The sequence below is a fragment of the Epinephelus fuscoguttatus genome, linkage group LG11 (genome assembly GCF_011397635.1).
Source record: "Epinephelus fuscoguttatus linkage group LG11, E.fuscoguttatus.final_Chr_v1".
Lineage (NCBI taxonomy): Eukaryota > Metazoa > Chordata > Actinopteri > Perciformes > Serranidae > Epinephelus > Epinephelus fuscoguttatus.
In genome coordinates, this window is record NC_064762.1 from 28239308 (window position 1) to 28261305 (window position 21998).

General features: G+C 40.5%; 1 protein-coding gene across 1 annotated transcript in view; it reads left to right on the forward strand.

Annotated features, from left to right (window-relative positions):
• Positions 1-21998, forward strand: part of man1a1 (mannosidase, alpha, class 1A, member 1) — a 200314-nt gene that overhangs the window by 33141 nt on the left and 145175 nt on the right. The gene's annotated exons all lie outside the window — the stretch shown is intronic.

Consider the following 21998-nt stretch of genomic DNA (forward strand, 5'->3'; position numbering starts at 1 on the left):
GGTCGTAGTTAGGTCTAGACAACAAACTACTCAATCAGGTTGAAAAAGAAAGATTATGTAATAATGTGTAACGTTACGTTAAAACGACTCCACCTTTTAGTTTCATCAGGAACGTAGGTACATAAGTGATGTAACAATACAAAAGAACATTGACTTTAGGTTTCAACTCGGACACTGTTTGTGGTCTCCTGGATGAAAGACTAGTTTTGTTCAACCTCCCGTCGCTCCTGGCCCACACAGACTTTCTCACACTTATAGTCAAGTATTGCCAGGGATGGATTTACATTGGAGGTAGATGAAAGTTGGAGCGTCTCATAAAGATGCTAAAGGGTGCCTTTGGTGTCAATATCACACGCTGGGTAGTGTGACAGAGCGGTGGTATTTGACCCCCTGGTAATGATAACAGGGTGGTCATTTGGAGTCGGATTCTGTTCAGTAGTGCTCTGGGGGTAGAGCCGTGGTATTGAGGTCCCATGGGACTCAATTGCAACTCAGTCAGTATGTTCACATGACATTAGAGAAAATTGCTTTATTGTGTCAGTCCAACTAAGGATGGACCCAAACTGGCCAAGGCGCTTTGCACATGCTCCACAGTTTTCGCCCCAGGCTTTGACCCGGAACTTGAATAGCATTACATGCAGAACAGAAGAAACCACTAACAACATGGCTAAATGTATCTGGAGCAGTGCATTTTTGGAAGGACAAGGAGATACAGTTCATGTTCATGTTTCACCAGTTTGCTGCTAGCTAACCATAGCGAACTAATTTGACGATTGTTTTGGCTGTGATGTAAAAGGTCAGTCGGAGAAAGGTCCAGTACTAACAGGCTGAAAGGGGGCATATCGCCACCTATCGTTGCGGATACTTCAGTCAATGAACTGGTTCCCCTCCCGTGCTTGTATACTGGACAATTAGTCCAATTTAATGTGCATGTAAACATACTAAATGACAGCTGTTTTTGTCATGAAATAACAAATTAAAACTAATCAGAATAATGAACAATAGAACATACATCAGCATGATGACAGAACATGTACTTGGTTTATTAGTTTGGCCCATGTCCCATCTGCTAACATGGAGAAGGCAGGGTTAATGACCTGTGCTGCAGCCAGCCACCAGGGGGCGATTAAGATGTTTTGGCTTTACTTTTGGGGAACTGTCGTGGCTCCCATCCTTGATACAGTCTGTGGTAGAGATTTAAAAAACTGTTGCTTTATTGTTGTTTTGAAGTTGAATAGTAGCACATTTCAGGCTTTTCAAATCACTCACAATAGCATTTCCACGCAATGATGGTGGAACTTTGATGAGAATAACAGTCGCACGCATCATGTTCACTGTGATGAATTACATCGCTCAAGTAATTGATGCAAATTGATTTTCATACCAGTGTGGAAACAAATGGCTGCCTGGGAGGCAAGAAGACACATTACAAAATTGGAAACACTACGGCATGGTTTGAGAAATGATCATCAGTGATATAAAGTATGCATGATTGATGGTGAATGAGTAAAACAATACAAAATGATCCTTCACCACTTTAGGAACAAATGTCTAATTACTCAGTACACAGAGAGTTGTTTGTTCAATTCCTCACTGCTCACTTCTCTGCCTCTAAAGCCACCTTTTATAGCTTTCAAGGTCCTTTGTTTGTGGCAGGCCTCCTTGTGTCATGCTTCTTCGCTCCTGCGAAATCATGTTTCAGTTGCCGTCCCACGCTGGAGAGAAATTTGCTCCTTCATTTCCCCGTCATTAAACCACAGCTCGCTGAGGAAATTGCTGCACCTGGGTTACTGGCCATTATACTTGCGCATTTGTAATTCTAATTATTTGTACCTGGACTCATTTGCATGCCATACTTTAGTTAACACTGCGCACACACACACACACACACACAGACAGGTGGGATAAAATGTGCCCGGAACTGCTTTTGTGCTGTGCCTGGAAAAAGACCGATCTAATGGCGGACAGTTTGAGCTTTCAAAAACAGGTGCAAGTCGTATCACTGACACTGGATGCAGTCCATCTGAGGTGTGCCCGGTAGCTGTGAATGTTGGTTCACTGTGATTTAATAAAACAGAGCCTTCATTAATGCTGTGAGCTACACCTGTGCTGTTTGTACTGTGGTAAGCCAACATGTCTATTGTGAGTGGTAAGCACACTATACACTAGAAGACTTTGAAAAGACTTCTTAAAGACTAAAGTCCGACACCGAAAGACTGAGTTTTTAGTCACACACTACAAGATTTCATAAACACTGGGGATGTGGCAGGGTCACTATTTGCAACACTACAGCTGGACTGATTTTAAGATTATTCCCCATCCTGCTCCTGGTGGAAAATATCACTACAAACTCCGCTCAAGAAATTTGACATTAACACTTTCCCTGCCAGAGTATTATTTTTAAGTTGCCAGCCACCGCCAGCATTTTTGATCATATTCACGAATCTTTCAAGACCCACAAAATAATTTGTTCGATGAATATCTAAACAGTATATATATGAAACAAAAGAAGAGACCCTCTGTTTTTAAACACAAAAAAACATTTTATTCTGTCTTCTTCCATTTCTTTTTTATTAACACTTGAATTTGTGCATTTTCATAGAAAAAAAACAACATTTAGGACAAAAAGCATAAAATATAAGTATATAAGTATAAAATCAATTTCACATTTACATTTTTTTTCCATTTCCTTATGTCAGTTTGAATTATATAAATAAAAATAATAAGAGTAATAATGAAAACATTCTCTTTGAGGTGTAGCGGAACACGTTGCCACGTTTAGTGATCGTTCAGTGTTCTGTTGTCTCCCTCTCCTCTGTGGTCATCTTGTCCATGTGTCACTGTCATCGTCATGGAGATCCTGTTTTGTCCCACCAAACTAATTTGCTTCTTCGTCCAAATCAGATTTAGAATGTAGATCAAAACAGGAATTGTCTGAGTCCATCAACATTTCCACGGCTTGGGCAACCATAAACTTTCCCGTTGACTCCAGCATTTTCGCGCAGTTTACAAGCTGCTAAATTTCTATGAACATCTTCTTCTGGTTTCCCGCAGATCTTCGTCTTTGTTTGTTTTTGGACAGTGCTGTTCTATTTTATGAGATGTATGTGTTAGGTGTCCTATAAAAGTGAAAACACAGGTTGCTGGAAAATCTCGTCAATGGTGGGGAAAGAGTTAACGATTCCTTACATGTTGCAAAAACACATAACTCTAGAAATGCAAAATAAAAGGTGTCGACAGCATTATTGTCAGTTCGGCATCATTATAATCCATAAAGATATACTGTATTTGTGCACAAACTTTACATTTTGGATTTTGTCCCCTCATCTTGTCACCAGCCTCCGTTGGGAAGCTGCACTTAGTGGGAAGGAAAAGGGAATGGAGTGGGAATGAAAGGTGCACTGTTCCCAAAATTTAGATGTCCCACTAAAACAAGTGCTGGTTGGTGGATAACATACATGTCAAATTAGGCACCAGCTACTCCCCAACTCCCCCCAGTTTTTCCTCCTTTTCCACAGTCCAAGAGAACTGAGACTTATTCACGTTCTTGCCTCCCGGGAGTCTTCGCCGTGTTTACTGTTTACCCAATTTGATGCTTTTTGTTTGGTGCTGAGAGAGCACAGCTGTTCTTTAGCACTTGCATGAGCCTAGACCAGAAAAACCTGGTAGTTTTATGACCACCTTACACCAAACGATCAAGATCACAGGAGTGCACACTAGCTGAGGTAAAACTCTCATGATTTTATTCCGACATTGGACAGTGAAACTGCTTGAAAAGTTGTATTTGTTGATCCTGACTATTAAGTGTTACGTAATCTTGACCCTCCCCCACGCTGCACCCAACCCTAAAACCCGCCCTGTGTAATTTGATTAGCACCTGTGTCTCTGTGTGTTTTCACGTAAGACTTGTTCCAAGCCTTTCAGCTGTGTTTCTGTCTAAGTGGTGTAATGGTGCATAGAGGCTCCCAACGTCTTCTCCTCTCTAATATAGATGCAGCCCCGGGGTATGGCACATTTCAAAATGTCGTTTTTATTTCATGATGTTTAATATGTCAAACCTTTCATTCTCCATCTCTCCATCCACCTTTTTTCTCTGTCTCTGAAATACATATATCCTCATGGTATCTGGGAAGTATGATTTACATGATGCAAGAAGCTTTATTTTTTAATGCTTGTTTTTGCCGAGTTGATCATAGTGAATGTTTAATGCGCTCTTATTTCATCCCATAAAAGGCTGTGTGTGTGTCTGTACCCGTGCATTGACTTGTGTGAACCAGCAGTGGCTGTCTGGGCTCAGAGATAGGGTTTAGAGAGATGCAGTAATATATTTTTTACAGAGGTGTACACAGTTTCTTACATCCCCACATAGAGAGAGGGGGTGGATATAGAGGGAGAGATTAAATTCAGGATAGCATAAACACAGACAGGCCTGGTAAACAACCCCGGAGCTACAGAATCAACAACCACGTAACAACTTACAGAAGAACTTGATCAGTTTGAACTCTTGGTGAAATTAAAAGCATGCTCCTCTCTGCTTTTTCTTTGTTGCTTCATCGTTTCTTTTACTGTTTGAACACGCTGTTAATGAGTTGTTGCAGTTTTGCTCTGCTCTTTAACCTATCCATGCACTTGTAGCTGTACTTTAAGTAAAGATTAAAGGGGGAATAGATAAGACAACTATCCCTGATCATACGTCTTGTCATATCTCCTCTCAACTCGACAGTACTCGACAGTTTTTGCTATTGTGAGTGAAGAACCTGTAGCAGCTGCTTAAAGAAATATTCCAGCATTTTCTCTTGCAAACATGTTTTTACTACTCTCACTGACCGACTGCTGTAATGTAGTAATGAGTCAAGCAATAGTATTTCATGAAACCTTAAGATTTGCTCTTGCCAACACTGCGACATCGTATCTTCCAAAGACCTCCCGTTAATGTTTATGAGATTAACAGGAAATCATGTTTTACGTGACTGCTGTGAATGAAATTAACGGAAACGAAAATGACTGATTTCTGGGTCTGTATTATAATATGATAGATCGCTATCAGAGGCTGATGTGCTGAATTACAAGAGCATAATGAGATCGCAAACTTTTGTAATATAGGAAATATTGTAGTAGTTTTATGGCCACCCAAAAGGAGAGCATTTTGTACTTGAGGAAATGGATGTGGTGATGAAAATGCATCAAGTATCAGTGATGTTGTTGGGTATGTGTCCTGCATCTCTGACACATTAAAATCTGACAGGGTGCAGTAAACTCACGATCGACACATCCAGGGAACGCACCTGCTTTTCCCCCTGATAATGCTACATTGTGATGATGTAGCTGTGCTGCTGATCGATAATGTGTTCACTCGTGTCAATGATGACAGGTCCTGATTATGCTGTACTGTCAAAGGGACACGGCGTGTTGAAAAGATTTTTCACCAGTGGCCACCATTTTCTTATCCTTGAGATTCTGTTTGTTCATTGTCCCAGTGAGTGAAAGCACCGGTATCAGGTACACCTTGCTAGTACCAGGTTGAACCCCCTTTTGCCTTCAGAACTGACTGAATTCTTTGTGGCATAAATTCAACAAGATGCTGGAAACATTCCTCAGAGATGACGCAGTTGCTGCAGATTTGTTGGCTGCACATCCATGATGTGAATCTCCCGTTCCACCACATCCCAAAGGTGCTCTATTAGATTGAGATCTGGTGACAGTGGAGGCCATTGGAGTACAGTGGACTCTTTGAAGAAACCAGTTTGAGATGATTTGAGCTTTGTGACATGGTGCGTTATCCTGCTGGAAGTAGCCATCAGAAGATGGGTACACTGTGGTCATAAAGGGATGGACACGGTCAGCAACAATACTCAGGTAGACTGTGGTGTTTAAACCATGCTCAGTTGGTACTAAGGGGCCCAAAGTGTGCCAAGAAAATATCCCCCACACCATTACACCACCAGCAGCAGCAGCCTGAGCCGTTGATACAAGGCAGGATGGATCCATGCTTTCATGTTGTTTACACCAAACTCTGACCCTACCATCTGAATGTCACAGCAGAAATCCAGACTCATCAGACCAGGCAACGTTTTTCCAATCTTCTATTGTCCAGTTTTGGTGAGCCTGTGGGAAGTGTAGCCTCAGTGTCCTGTTGTTAGCTGACAGGAGTGGCACCTGGTGTGGTCTTCTGCTGCTGTAGCCCATCTGCTTCAAGGTTTGATTGACGTGTTGTTCATTCAGAAATGGTCTTCTGCATACCTTGGTTTTAATTAATTATTAGTTACCGTTGCCTTTCTTTAATCTTGAACCAGTCTGCCATCAACAAGGCATTGTCACCCAGAGAACTGCCGCTCACTGCATGTTTTCTCTATTTCGGACCGTCCTCTGTAAACCCTAAAGATGGTTATGCGTGAAAATCCAAGGTAGATCAGCAGTTCTCAGACCAGCCCGTCTGTCGCCAACAACCATGCCACGTTCAAAGTCACTTAAATCACCTTTCTTCCCCATTCTGATGCTCAATTTGAGTACAACAACAATGTTACATACAGCAAAGTTCTGATTTGATAAAGTGTGTGAGAGACTAGAAAAGGAACGAACTGAGTGAACATGTATGGAAATGACCACGAAATTCATTTATATGGTGATGACTCAGACTTTTCACCACAGAGATTTAAAGCTTTTTATAGGGCAGTGACTTACAGAAATGTTCAGAAACATTTTCGGCATACATAAATATTACCATAATTATACCCATGTTACATCAAACATGTTTAACACATCCTATTTGTCAAAAAACACAAATGTAACTTGGGACCACTCACTGAAATAACCACCTGTGGTTCCCAGGGATGAAATATAGACAGAAGTGTCTGTAATATCATAACTGCTATTTTCTTCTCACAGTGTGACACATGGCTAACGGTAGCTTAAGCCAATTCATGTCAGAATCAGTTCAATGAATCTGAATGACTTTTCGAGGATTTTTTTTCCCCTGATGCTCAAGAAACTGATTCGATTTCAAAGTGATATTTCAAAAGTTTTCTCAAACTTTGCCGAAAGATTGAGTGGAAAATGATCAGATCAGCGGCCTGCTGAGCACTTTCTATTATCGTCACAGGCCAAATAATGCATTTTTCTTCTTTCTCTGTTCGGCTTTTTGGGTTTTGGTTCAGCTTTTCTCCATCCTCTTCAGTGCTTCTATGAAATGTTCTGCCATTATTTTTAAAAATTGGCTTTAAACATACTGGTAAAATGTGTCTTTATTATTGCTGCATGTTTATGTGAAGGATTTTTCATTATTTTTTCAATCTGTAGTCTTTCCTGCTTCCTATCTATCTCTTGCTTCATGTGACCCAGTCTTTTTTCTCTCAGTATCTCACTCTGTCTTTATCTGCCTCTCACTGAGATGGCAGGGAGTGAAGCAGTCAAGCATCTGTACTTCACCACACTCTCACTCGGGATGCTTCTTTGGCAGGCAGATTGGGTGTGTGTCCGCGCACGTGTGTGTGTTTTGCGGTTATGTTTGTGGGGTCCTCATGCCGGCTGGTGGTTGGCAGTTGGTGGTCAGATGTCCTTATCTGCCCAATGAGCATATTGTCACCTAGTTGCCCTCTTTCTCTGTCTCACCCTCTGTCCAGCTCCCCCTTTGTCTCACACACTTTCACACACACAATGCACCTGTTACAAGGGCGTTAGTCACAAGTGTTTCCCCTGAGACAAGAGGATTTAGTTTCAGCCTCACTATCTCCACAGCGGCCCCTGGACGAACTCACAAACACACACACACAAACTCTTTCCCTCCTTTCCTGTTTTACACACATTCACTCAGTTACAGATTACTTAAAACACCCTGGAGCAAACAGGGTCATTAACCCCTAGATCTTTGCACAGCAGTTAATGATTTGCCATCATCTCAATGTGTGCATGAATGTGTGTGTACAAACAGCCGTGTTAAGTACACACCCTGAATCGATGCCAGGTTATAATTTGGGGAACATTTAAACAAGGTCTCAGTGGAGTAAGGTGTACCTCAGTGCTCATCTGTGTGTAGCACTCCCCTTGGTTTGGTCTTAATGTTGTATTGGTAACATCTATATTTAAGTCTATGTCAGTGTAATGCTTTTTGTCATGAAGGCCAGGAAGCTCCTGGCAGACTTGGAAAAGGCTCCCCTCTTGTGCTATCTCATCCAAATTTTTCCATTTTTCTATTTAAGATTTGGTTTTTGGGACATTTCTTGATCACTCAAAGGGATAGTTCGGGTTTTTGGACATGAAGTTGTGTGAAACGCTGACCATCTGTAGCTCTGATGTGACGGTGTCACTACTGTCAACGAGCCTCCTGCTCTGAGAAATGGCCCGTAGCTTACCGGAGAAAAAGTAGTTCTTAAGATATAAGGGGGACACGTAACCAAAAGGTTTTAAGCTACAAAAAAGTATGCATGTGTTTTGTTAGACTATTTCAATAATTTTAAAACATCCCCACATTACGTCAGACCTTGCTATCAGTTGGGACTATTTTCTGGCCAGTATCACTCCGCCGTGCAAGCCCGCAAGACAGCATGGCAACAGAAATCAATTAGACAGTTCATCACCACGCTATGCAGGTGCGCAGGACAGCAACGGCTAACGAAAACTTCATCGGCTGTTTCCAACAGAGAACCAGCAGGCTATTATTAGTGAGGAAGAAGATGTAGTAGCCCTATATATACCTACTACTACAGCGCAAACACCATCTCAGGCTCACGACACACCCTCGTCAGCTGCTGTAGGTAAACAGAGGAATACCAAAATGGTGCCGTTGCTGTCCTGTGCACCTGCACGGCGTGGTGATGAACTGTCTAATTGATTTCCGTTGCCGTGCTGTCTTGCGGGCTTGCACGGCGGAGTGATACTGGCCAGAAAATAGTCCCAATTGATAGCAAGGTCTGACATAATGCGGGGATGTTTTAAAATTATTGAAATAGTCTAACAAAATACATGCATACTTTTTTGTAGCTTAAAACATTTTGGTTACGTGTCCCCCTTCTATCTTAAGAACTACTTTTTCTCCGGTAAGCTACGGGCCATTTCTCAGAGCAGGAGGCTCGTTGACAGTAGTGACACCGTCACATCAGAGCTACAGATGGTCAGCGTTTCACACAACTTCATGTCCAAAACCCGAACTATCCCTTTAAGGGGGTTGTCCATATCGCAAGTCCCTTTTTGTAAAGAAACTGAAGTTGTTTAAATGCAGAAAAATGTTTTTTAAAAATAGTTGTTTTGAGATGGTGGTGTTAGAACATCAGTCCAAAGTCTCCCTGAGGTGTTCATTTAAATTAGAATCTGAGCTCATATTGATAAGACTGCTTTAAAGCAAGAAAGCAAAAGATAAAAATAAAAATCCCTCACTTTTACTCCTACTCACAAGCTGAAGAATTAAAGACGTTCTTAAATGTAAAGAAAGCACCACAGGTCTCTTAAGTAATCGTTCATTATCAGAAGAAGTGTGTGTAAGTCAGAAAATGGATCATCTTTACCTACTGTTTGTAGCTGCTGCTTTCTAGTAAGCTGTTGGCTCCACATTCAATAAGGTACTATACCATTTTTTTCTTTCTAAAATTGCTCTCATTATCTATTTTCTCTGATGTATCTCTACTAGCAGCATTTTTCTCCCTGCTCATGTTTTGTGGAAGTATAGGTTTATGGTCTCAATTGCTAGTTTGAAGTCTTCTACAATACAGCATGATGTTCATTTTGTAAATTATGCTACCATTTAGAGTAACATAGATGATAAGCGGGGTATGCTTTAGGGCATGGCTACCTTGTGATTTACAAGGTGCTACCACAGTGATCTGTCAGTCAGGTGTAGCAATGCATTTTCGTGGCACTGTGAACTTGTTTCTGGGTGATGTCAGTCAGAATGTTTACATGACATTAGAGAAAATTTATTGTGTTAGTCCAACTAAAACTGGACTTTTAAAATACATATAAACATGTTAGCCTGACTGAAATCATACCAAATTCATTTTCTCAGAGTCGGACTAACACACCCAGATAATGCGATTGTGAGTCACATTACTCCTGCAGGTATAAAGTCAGTCAGACCTAAACCAGCCTAGGGGCTCTGTGCATGCTCCACAGTTTCTGCCAAGGGCTTTGACCTGGAAGTCAAATAGCAATATATACATAACACAAGAAGAGAAGAAACAGAAAAAGTAAAGCTTCAGTGGTGTTCATCATGTCTTTAGTTTCTGATGAAGTGTCACTTGGTGGTGGTTGTGATGTGTCTTTATTAGCTGATCTGTCAATCAGCTGATATTAGGGAGGCGTGACCGTCCTGTCAGGAACTGACAGAACAGTCATGCCTGTCATATGCCATGTTAACATCCTAACATGTCTGAGATAAAGGAACAACTAAAGTCATTATAAAAAGTAAAGCTAACAGCACGTAAGCTGTCCACCATGGTACCAGCTAACCGTGGCTAACTTGTTAGTCGATTGTTTGGTCTGTGACGTAATAGGTCAACCAAAAAAAAGGTCCAATAGTAATAAGCTGAAAGGGAGCATATCACCACCTATGGTAGCAGAGTCACACATACTTGGATCAATAAATCGATTCCCCTCCCAGGCTTGTATACTGGGAGAAGGACAGTAGTCCAGTTAAATGGCCTAGTTGTGCTATAACCGTAGCTCCACTTAACTACGCATGTAAACGTACAGACTGTTTATGTCTTAGAACCTTGACCCTTTGACAGTCAAGTTAGTTGTAACATTTTGGTCACCTAAAAATGTCTCATTCAGTGTCCAGTTGTGCTAAAAGAGACTTGAAAGAGTCGGTCGATTCTGCTAGCCAAAATTAGTATTCCAGTTAATGACACAGATAATCTGCGTTATACATGCACTTTGCTAACAACACTTGCTTGTGTCTACTGATAACATAGTGTTTGCTATGCTAACATTACCTGGCCCAGCTGGTCTGTCAGTTTGTGTTACGCTACGTTCACGTGGAATCAGGCAGATGGAAAACTGCTCCTAGGCAGCACGGGAAAAAAAACGTTCACAGAATGGCAGAACAGTAAAAGAAATCATGCATGACGATATGTTGCAATTGTGATGGTGTATTGTTTACAGTGAATGGAATAGAGTATATTAAATAACATTATTTTGTGTCTGTTTTGTATGGAATTATTCTTGTAATGTCCAGTAATTGTCCAGATCACACATGTTTTATTTTTGTGTGAGGCAGCTGCGTAGCATCCAGTTGTAAATTCTGTTGTGGAGGACCGCGAAAAATTTGAATATTTTAACTTTGGACTGCAGCATAGTTCAAGCATACAAAGCAGACACCAACCTGTCGGAAGGCCATCTGACTAGAAGAGAGACCAGCATATCTTGCCAGCATTTCCTGCCTTAAGTTTTAGCTAAATGTACAGTACAGGCCAAAAGTTTGGACACACCTTCTCATTCAATGCGTTTTCTTTATTTTCATGACTATTTATATTGTAGATTCTCACTGAAGGCATCAAAACTATGAATGAACACATGTGGAGTTATGTACTTAACAAAAAGGTGAAATAACTGAAAACATGTTTTATATTCTAGTTTCTTCAAAATAGCCACCCTTTGCTCTGATTACTGCTTTGCACACTCTTGGCATTCTCTCCATGAGCTTCAAGAGGTAGTCACCTGAAATGGTTTTCCAACAGTCTTGAAGGAGTTCCCAGAGGTGTTTAGGACTTGTTGGCACCTTTGCCTTCACTCTGCGGTCCAGCTCACCCCAAACCATCTCGATTGGGTTCAGGTCCGGTGACTGTGGAGGCCAGGTCATCTGCCGCAGCACTCCATCTCTCTCCTTCTTGGTCAAATAGCCCTTACACAGCCTGGAGGTGTGTTTGGGGTCATTGTCCTGTTGAAAAATAAATGATCGTCCAACTAAACGCAAACCGGATGGGATGGCATGTCGCTGCAGGATGCTGTGGTAGCCATGCTGGTTCAGTGTGCCTTCAATTTTGAATAAATCCCCAACAGTGTCACCAGCAAAACACCCCACACCATCACACCTCCTCCTCCATGCTTCACAGTGGGAACCAGGCATGTGGAATCCATACTTTTCTGCGTCTCACAAAGACACGGCGGTTGGAACCAAAGATCTCAAATTTGGACTCATCAGACCAAAGCACAGATTTCCACTGGTCTAATGTCCATTCCTTGTGTTTCTTGGCCCAAACAAATCTCTTCTGCTTGTTGCCTCTCCTTAACAGTGGTTTCCTAGCAGCTATGTGACCTGATTCGCGCAGTCTCCTCTTAACAGTTGTTCTAGAGATGGGTCTGCTGCTAGAACTCTGTGTGGCATTCATCTGGTCTCTGATCTGAGCTGCTATTAACTTGCCATTTCTGAGGCTGGTGACTCGGATGAACTTATCCTCAGAAGCAGAGGTGACTCTTGGTCTTCCTTTCCTGGGTCGGTCCTCATGTGTACGAGTTTCGTTGTAGCGCTTGATGGTTTTTGCGACTCCACTTGGGGACACATTTAAAGTTTTTGCAATTTTCTGGACTGACTGACCTTCATTTCTTAAAGTAATGATGGCCACTCGTTTTTCTTTAGTTAGCTGATTGGTTCTTGCCATAATATGAATTTTAACACTTGTCCAACAGGGCTGTCGGCTGTGTATTAACCTGACTTCTGCACAACACAACTGATGGTCCCAACCCCATTGATAAAGCAAGAAATTCCACTAATTAACCCTGATAAGGCACACCTGTGAAGTGGAAACCATTTCAGGTGACTACCTCTTGAAGCTCATGGAGAGAATGCCAAGAGTGTGCAAAGCAGTAATCAGAGGAAAGGGTGGCTATTTTGAAGAAACTAGAATATAAAACATGTTTTCAGTTATTTCACCTTTTTTTGTTAAGTACATAACTCCACATGTGTTCATTCATAGTTTTGATGCCTTCAGTGAGAATCTACAATGTAAATAGTCATGAAAATAAAGAAAACGCATTGAATGAGAAGGTGTGTCCAAACTTTTGGCCTGTACTGTATATAGAAAATTAGGACTTTAACAATATTAATCTACCCTGGACGTCAAAAAGACAGAACTGTTGTAGACCAAACCTCAGTTTCCACTGTAGAAATAAAAAAAAAACTAAAGCTTGTTACTGATATAGTTTCATGGCCTGTAGGCTTTGATGCCTTATTAATGTGAATATTTGATAATTAAACTGTAAGTCTTCTGACTTCTTGGCAGTTTTTGGAAGTTGCACATTAGAATTGTATCTTTCTTTAAAAAAACATTTTAATCTGCACAACAAGAACACTACAGGAACATCAGTATTCATTTTTAAATTGGGTGTAGTCATGTTTGTTCCTTAGAGTGAGTAATTTATTCCCTGCTGCTACGTGTTAGCATGCTTTCACACAATTAGTGGTCCTGCTGACAGGAAGCAGTTGTATGGACGCGAGGACAGGATTTTGGCTGCGTGGGTTCATGTGCATGTATATGTGCCGCGTGACATCACCATCAGTGAAGACAGCACTGTTATTAGTTCAGTGCCTGAGGCAGATCAATACGCTGAGAGGAGAGGTGGAGCAGGGGGACAACAACAGAGAATATGAATGAATTGAAGAGCCAAAGAGGAGGAAGTAATTATCAACACTTCTCACGCAGCCTTTCTGTACCAAATAATCTCATCCTCAGCCTTGTGTGTGTGTGTGTCTGCATGCTCGGGATGAGAGGAGGTGTGTATGCACTTAGATCTTCCTGCTAGATCGAACTTGATGTTGGTGCCCTAGAAAAGCATTGCACCTTAAACACGGAGCCAATTAGCATCGAGATATTGTGTGTCTGAAATAGCTTCAGCCACCAGATCCTAATAACAGCGGTCAGCCCAGAAAATCCTGAGCGGTTAATCCAATTAGAGTGAACACATAGGGATCCTGAGCATGAAATCCAATAAGAGTTAACACACAGGGAATGTTTAGTAGTGTGAGCCAAACTTATATTTACACATACCTATTTATATACTTTGATTTGCCAAACTGTAATTCTGTTGACAGTTTGGGGAGATCCTAGCCAGGTTTCAGACCTTTCAATTCCCACTCATGGCTCAGATTTTGTTGAGTAACTCATGAAAGTTGAGTTCGGTATATTAGCAGACACAGGCCAGTGAACATAGCAGGGATTGTGAACGTATTAGCTACAGTTTGACCACATTTGCTTCTCCTTATTTTAACATGACAGATACTCAGTTGAATGTCTTTTCTGCATGACAATGCTAGAGACGTGTGATGTTATGCTAGCTAGACTGACTTAAGCCAACCTGACTTCTGAGTCTGTCACCCTCTGACTGTTAAAGGATAACACTGACTTAGGTACACACCCTCTCCTTTGTTTCCTCCGAGGTGTCCATGTTAAACTCTTTAAAACCTGAGCAATTTGGCTTGATTTCTTTCAGAAACATGGCAGGAAGGCGATGATCAATGAAGGAAGAAATGACCCAAGAAATGTAGTAAAAAGAGAAACTTAAAAAAAGAAAATTAGCGAAAAGAAATAAACAAAGTTAAAAACAACCAAACAAAGAAATGACCTGGATAAAATTGCTTAAAATTTCTTTAAGAAAATCTGTAACATCATTTTAAAATGTAGTAATAATAATAATAATAATAATAATTATAGACATGTTTTTCCCTAGCTTCTTCCTTTTCGTTTTTCCCTAATTTAAAAAAAAATATATTTTCTGAATCTATTTTTTTTTTTTTAATTTATTTATTTATTTATTTATTTATTTTTGCGATTTGTTGGACATTTTTCACCAAGTCGATCGTGGCCTTTTTGAAAGAAATCACACCAATTTGCTCATGGTCCACTCCAAGTTTCAAAGGGTTAAGAGTCAAAGCCCCCTTTACACCCTGCCTTGAAATGTGTCTCATATCCAGATTGTATGTAGATATGATTTAACCTGATTATATTCACACCTGCTATTGATATGTGTCTCCAGCGTCCTAATTATGATCAGATTGAGATCCAATTGCTCTGTCCACAACTGTAGACAGTCCAAATGGGCCCCGCCCCAGCGTGTCAACAAGTATTATGAAAAGAATTTAAAAAAACAAACAAAAAAAAAAAAAAAACCAACTATAATTACATAGGGTTTGCATCATGATATTGCCTAAATTTTAGAGACAGTATTGGCACTAAAATAAAACAAATATTTAAAAGATCTTGGCTATGTCACAGCAAGTCCTGCAGATTCAGAGGGCAACAGCGAGGCAGACGAGGACGAAACAGCCCTACCTGATTCCAAAGACAGTGATCGATAGGAAGAGTACATTACAGATGAGGGAGACACCCCAGTAGTGTCAAGATCAGATAACAGAGAGAGACCACCATGTGCCCTGCAGCTTCAGCATCAGGTGAGGGAGAGCCACTGCTGCCTTGCTGGTTTGACACGGTCGCACGCAGAAATTTATTCCCACCTATGTAGTTTTACACATTTTAATGCAAGGTGTAAAGGGTGTCAAGGGGAGGGAACTCCTATTTTGTGCCACAGAAATCTTCAGCTCGGCCTGGTGTGTTGTTGCACATTATTGTTTATTTAACCAGTGAACTGTCTTTATCAGTATGTAGTATATGTTTAGTATCAACTGTGCTGTATTACTTTATACAAATTGTACACATTCAAAGTTATGAGGCTGCTTGAAAAGTGGCTGGATACCAGTGATTGATAACAGCAAAATAATCCAAACCTTCTTCATAGAAAACAGGTAAATTCAAACTAAAGGAGCAGTAAGAAAGTAGTAGTACCTGGCTCTGGATATGCTCTTTAAAGTGCCTGAAACTTGAAATGTTTGTTCATACAAAATATATTAGGCAAAAGACTATTTATTCACTGAAAAGACATGTGCATCCTTGAGACACCGCCACAGGTGTTTTTACATATTCAGCTTGAACTGTGAGTGTGTGTTGGTGGACCAGGTTGTATTGACATATGCTTGATCTTCCTCTTAGTTATCCTGCCTCACCAGATTCAACAAAGCTAACACCTTTATTGTACGTATTGGTTTATGAGTTTGGTAAATGATCTCTTTATGATGTGTAAAGTCTCATTTTATACTTTTTATACAGTGTCAGACAGCACCCTTTTTAGATATCCAGTGCCAGTTTGATTACAGTGTAAGATCATTGTGCTACTTTTTTCTGTGTTTTCATGACGAGTGTTTTCTGTCGTCTTGATGTCAACATCCTTGATCAGACCTTGGATCATCTTTAGTCATCTCTGGTGTGTTGCAGTGCAGCATGTGGAGTGGAACAAGAGTGTTTGAGTAGATATCTTAATGTGACATGCATATAGGAGCTGTAATTAGCAGGCTCACTAGCTTTAATTAGTGGGTTTAAATGGAGGAAAGCTTTCGCTCGCTGTCCTTTTGATGTGTGTGGGAGATGTTATGCAAATGCAGTGGCTTTTGTTCTGTGTTATTGCACGTACATATGTATGTGTGTTGGATGTGTGTGTGTGTGTGTGTTTTTAAAAGGACACGTGAAGATAGACCAGCATTTTTGATCTAGCGATGCCTATCTGCCAGTAAACCAATACTTAACTTCTAAGAAGCTAAATATAAGAAACATGATGTATGTATGTGTTTGTTGGTGTGCTGATCCTCGTGTCCTTGCACAACAGTTAGAGATGCTCATGCAACACACAGGATCAGAGGTAACTGTGCTAAGTATGCTTCTCATATTCCTCTCTAGCATATTATGACATATTCCTTTATGTCCTGCGACCTAATAACCTGTTGTTCTTTGAAATGCATGAAATCAGAGTCTATTCATTGGAGTCTGTCAGTCGTGCTCACGGTGTGAATAAAAGAATAAACCCCTGGGACCCCTCACAACAGTGTCTTTTCTGGTGTTTATAGTTGTTACAAAGCACCTGCGCAGCACCTGTGGCTGTGCATGTGCCATTTTAAAAGTACAAACTGATAGAAGCATATTTTGTTTGCCACCAGTTTTGTGCCTTCCTTTTGCAAGAATATTCGTTGTTATCTCTGACCTAGTATGTGTCAAAAATCTGTAGTAAGGTGTGCGTGATTTGCTGTTTTGTTATATAAAGAGTGTTAGTGTTTACATTGGGCTTTACCTTGCTTGCAGATGCCAAAAAATGTATTAACACTGATCAATAAAGGCTTTAAATGCAACATTCAGAGCATTAATGTAGCAGCCAACCACTATTTGCTGTACAGATACAGTGTAGTAATGGCGTCCGGAGCAGAGCATGAGGTCACACTCCCTCTGTGTGTGTTGTAATCTGAGCTTCTCTGTGGTTTGTTGTTGTAAGCCAGTCTGGCCACGCATGCATATTAGTGCACGTGTATATCCCACTGGCTAGCTCAGCTACCTAATCCTCTATAGACAGGAGCCCACTGTGAGTAGTAGTGTTCACACCGGGCACGGGTATGACTATATTTTGCATTTGAAGCGAGTCAAGACAAAATATTCTAGCATTCAACCTTGTGCCAGAAATGCATTGCCAAAATTTGCCTTGCATTTGGTGTGAACACATCATAGGAGTCACAAGAGTGACTATTCTGATCATGGGTTTCAGTTTCTCCATGGTTATCTCCTCAACTGTAGTTGACAACTACAGAATTTTGGTCGTAATTATATCTAACAACCAAAATTTTCTCAGATGGAGGTCCTTGAAGTGAAATCTTATCAAATGAGGGTCTCATATGTATCAATTTAGGGGTCCTTGGCAAGAAGAAGTTTAAGAGCCACTGGGCTAGGTTGTTGGCGTCGCTTTGCATGGCGCTCATACAGCAATATGTGCTGATAACAGGATGGCGGCATCGCTGAAGCATGACGCCTAACGACCCCGGGTGACAGCTTTAGCTCTGTCATAACTGTTTATGAAGTTAGCACAGTTAGCTGCTCGTTGCTGCCAACAGAGCCACCTCCATTACTCATCATACTCTCAGAATTTTGCATATAGAGCCCATGTCATATCACTTATCAACCTAAAATGCCTTGTTCCAGCTTCTTACATTTTAAAATATGCACCTTTTCTCATTGTTGTATAATATAAATGCATAAATATAATGGACAAACAAAGCTAATTTAAGACACAACTTTGGTTCTTGAAGCCTCTTGATTTCCTAACATTTTTTAGACTACATCATAAATTACTTCCAAAAAACAGAAAAAAACATGTAAATGATGATGAAACCATTTTGAGCTGTAGTCTGAAAACCACCACTACTTGTTAAAGAGCAAACAATACAAAGGAAACCAGTACACTTGGACACTGACAGATGTCAGTGTCCAAGTGTACAGTCTCCACCCGATCCTGTGATGTTCTTTTTTGATGGTAGTTGTAACATAGTGCAGCTTTTCATCATGTAGGTATTAAAAACTCATTCATATTTTACTGAACATTACTTCAGCTTCTCCTGCTCTCATCCCTGTATGTGCAGTGGCTGTGAGACAGGGGAAATGATGTATCAGCACTGGAAACCGGATTTCCTGACAGGTTTCCCATTTGGCTGATTAACTAAATTGCTCATTTACTTTCTGGTATTCGGGCTCACTTTGCTGAATTTAGTTTCCTGGGCAACAGGTCACAGTGACTTAGCGACTTGTTGACCCGCTGGTTTACTGCCTGCTGTGGTCATTTGTAGCTGCCTTTTGAAATGATCACAGTGAATCGCTGCTATTCTCAGTGAGTGTTTGTCTGAGTGAGCTAACCAAGAGTGAGTCAGCAGCAGTGACAGAAGTAACTGTGCCACTCACTCACACACACAAATGCAAACTACTGTGCACACATGCATGTACAGTTTATACTAGCAACAGGATACTGCTGGGTACTGAAGAAGGATGTATTATAAAGTAATATGATCCCCCTGGACAGATTGTGCAGGCTCTGTATCAGCTTCACTATCACTTTTCTGAATGCTTGTGTATGTGGTTTACTACATTCAGGTGTACAAAGCAGGCCTTTACCCCATATATACGCTATAGGTTACAGCATAGAGGCTATATATATGACAGAAAGACACCACCATTGAAGTGTCTGTGAGCAGACTTTCCATCTGAAGGTGGAGGATAAAGGGTTTTAGCGTGTCTAATCCAGAGGCAGGTTCTAGAAAGCTCCAGAAGGATGCTGTGTAACCTGGATTACCGGGACAGACAAATGCCAAGCTGGAGGAGGAGCCACATCTGAGACTGAAATGAGTGTCTGGGTGTTAGATTGGAAACTAGTGTTCACGCTGCTATCAAGCCCCCAGCCAACACCAGATTAAAATAAAATGGAGCTTCAATGATTCCTTCTGGGGGAATTGGGTGGTTTCAACAGCAGATAATGGGACTCAGCAGAGGAAAATGTTCCTTTTCACAGGGAACTTAATATTTGGGTTGTTGTTGTTTTTTTGTTTTTTTTTTAGAGGAAATGAGCCCATCAGTCAGCCACACCGATCGTGATTGGCTGACATACATTTTGAATTGGTCATTTGACAGTGATTATGTTGACAGATGTTGTACTATTGTTTATTGATTTTCATTTTGGTGTTCAGAACTGAACAAACAAATCAGATATTATTTTTCAAGGGTGGAAAAAGATCAAGAAAGGAGAATACATGGTTTCACATCTTTGACAGAGGTGTTAAACATGGATGTCTGCCCAGTTTGCATCAGAAGATATGGAAGGAGATCATTAAATTAAAGGATAACATCGCTGTGATTAACGGACTCAAGCACTGACAACAGCCTTGATTTACATGCCAGGAAGTTGAGATGAATTACTCAGGGCCAGCCCTAGACTTTTGGGGGTCCTAAGCAGGATTTAACTTGAGGGCCCCCCTACTTGTCACGTTACTTAAATATCAGTTTTAAGCACATGAAGTAAAAGTAAGCATGTGAAGACTAAACTGGGATGTATTAGCAACGACACTATCTTTAAATAGACTAGAATAAATACAATATATGTCCATTACCCTCTGCTAAAAGTTTGTTGCATATTTTAGTGTTATGTTTTCATTGGAAAGGGCTGAATCTCTTCATGGGTAAGATGTTGAAATGGACGTAGCCATTGTGACATCGGCGGTTGGTTTGTTGAGTCTTGTTTTGAAGCCTCAAGTTTGGCATTTTGACAGTCACCATCTTGGATTTTTGGAGCCAGAAGTGAACATACTTGGACAAGAGGGTTGGAGCTAGGCAGGAGTGAGGGGGTGGAATCTGACTCATAGACTCACAGCATGTCATTCAAAGTGGCGGTGCCCCTTAAATATATGTGATGATGAGCTTTAATAATATCTGGTGAGTTATAGAAAAAAATCATCTCTCTGTACGGTTTTCATGAATGGGGATATTAGCTGTAGAGACTAAAACCGTTCTTTGAACCAGGCTGTAAGCATGTTTACTTCATGTTTTGTTCTTAGAGCCAGCCTCGAGTGGCCATTTTAGGAACTGCAGTTTTTGGCACTTGAGTATTTGCTTCATTTTTCAGCCTTAGAGGTTGCTGCTTGAACACAACTAAAAAGAGGATCTACAAGACAACCATATGATGAAGCACATACATTTATGTCAGATTACTCCTAATATTGTGTTAAGTCTCATACAGTCATCTAATGAGAAAGAAAGTTTAAAAAGGAGCTCTGTTAAATTGCCCGAAAGAGGAACCAGTACATAGGGACATGACATATGGCTGCTGCAATATGAAAAGAATAATACCACTTTATTAAATCAATCTCCAAATGTAATTTATTTAAATTCATCTTGAGCTGCAGTGCTGGAAATCTGCTGTAGCTTGTGAAGATACTTATTCCAGTTTGTGTGGACTTTTGTTCTTGTCTTGTTCATTAATTTTGTTTTAACTTAATGGCCCTGCTCATTTCAGTTTAATGGCTAGGCCAGACTCTGGAATTACTTGTCACTTTGGGACAAACATTGTAAAGAATGCTGATGTAGACAACAGATTGTCTGAATTTTTAGTACCTAGATATCCAGGGACCTCAAATGGTCACTTACAGTGTACAGGCAATGCCAGCATGACTCAGCAGCAAACCGATTAATGATGTTAAACTGAATAATTTTAGGTTTTGGACTGTTGTTGGAATAAAGCAAGACATCTGAGTTTTTATTTTTACCATTTTCCTGACATTTTGTTGACCACATGATTCATTGCTTAATTATGAAACAAACATCAGAATAATCAAGAATAAAAATGAACGATACATATGTTGGCTGATTAGTAACAAAAACATCTAGTGATACACTGAACATTCGCCTTGTTGACTGCCATCAGCCTCTTGGCAAATAAGATCACATTTTATTTTTTCACATTAAATGCAGGACTAGAGACAAACTGTGTCCCGCTGTCCTGGGGACAACAGAAAACACATTGGGGACGAACAGAGATCTTTCCCGGGCTGCCCTCAGTACAAAAGGACACAGTAAACTCACTATTGATGGGTCAGGGGACACACCCTATGTTTTCCCCGATAATGCTACATTGTAAACGGCAAATCTGTGCTGAAATTAGCTGCACTCAGTTAGGTGAACCCATGACGCTCGGTTACAATACACTGGAAAGTGGAGGCAACAATGAACAACATCGATGAAAAACCTGGCTATTTTTGTTGTTTTGATACCCGATCGGGACATCTCTAGTTTAAAACATTACAGTGAGAATTTTATATTTATTTATTATATTTATTTATTTGTGTCACTGCGACAAAAGGGGGAAGAAATAACAACAAGACTAAATAAACAACAACATTTATATTGCCTAGCGGCAAAACGTGTTAATATAAACATCAGTACCAGTCCAGAATTTTATAATTGGTGCAAAAATTTCATTCCAGAAACGGCAATGGATTATTTAAGAAACTGTTTTTATAACATAGTTTGTTTTCTAGAGGCCGCAGATACTTTATTTTAAGTGTTTATCACAATTGAATTGAATTGAATTGAAAAATTCCATAACTTGATCAGAATTCTTTAAAAAGTAAAGTCAAGTGATCCTCTGTCAAAATCACCAGAGACCCT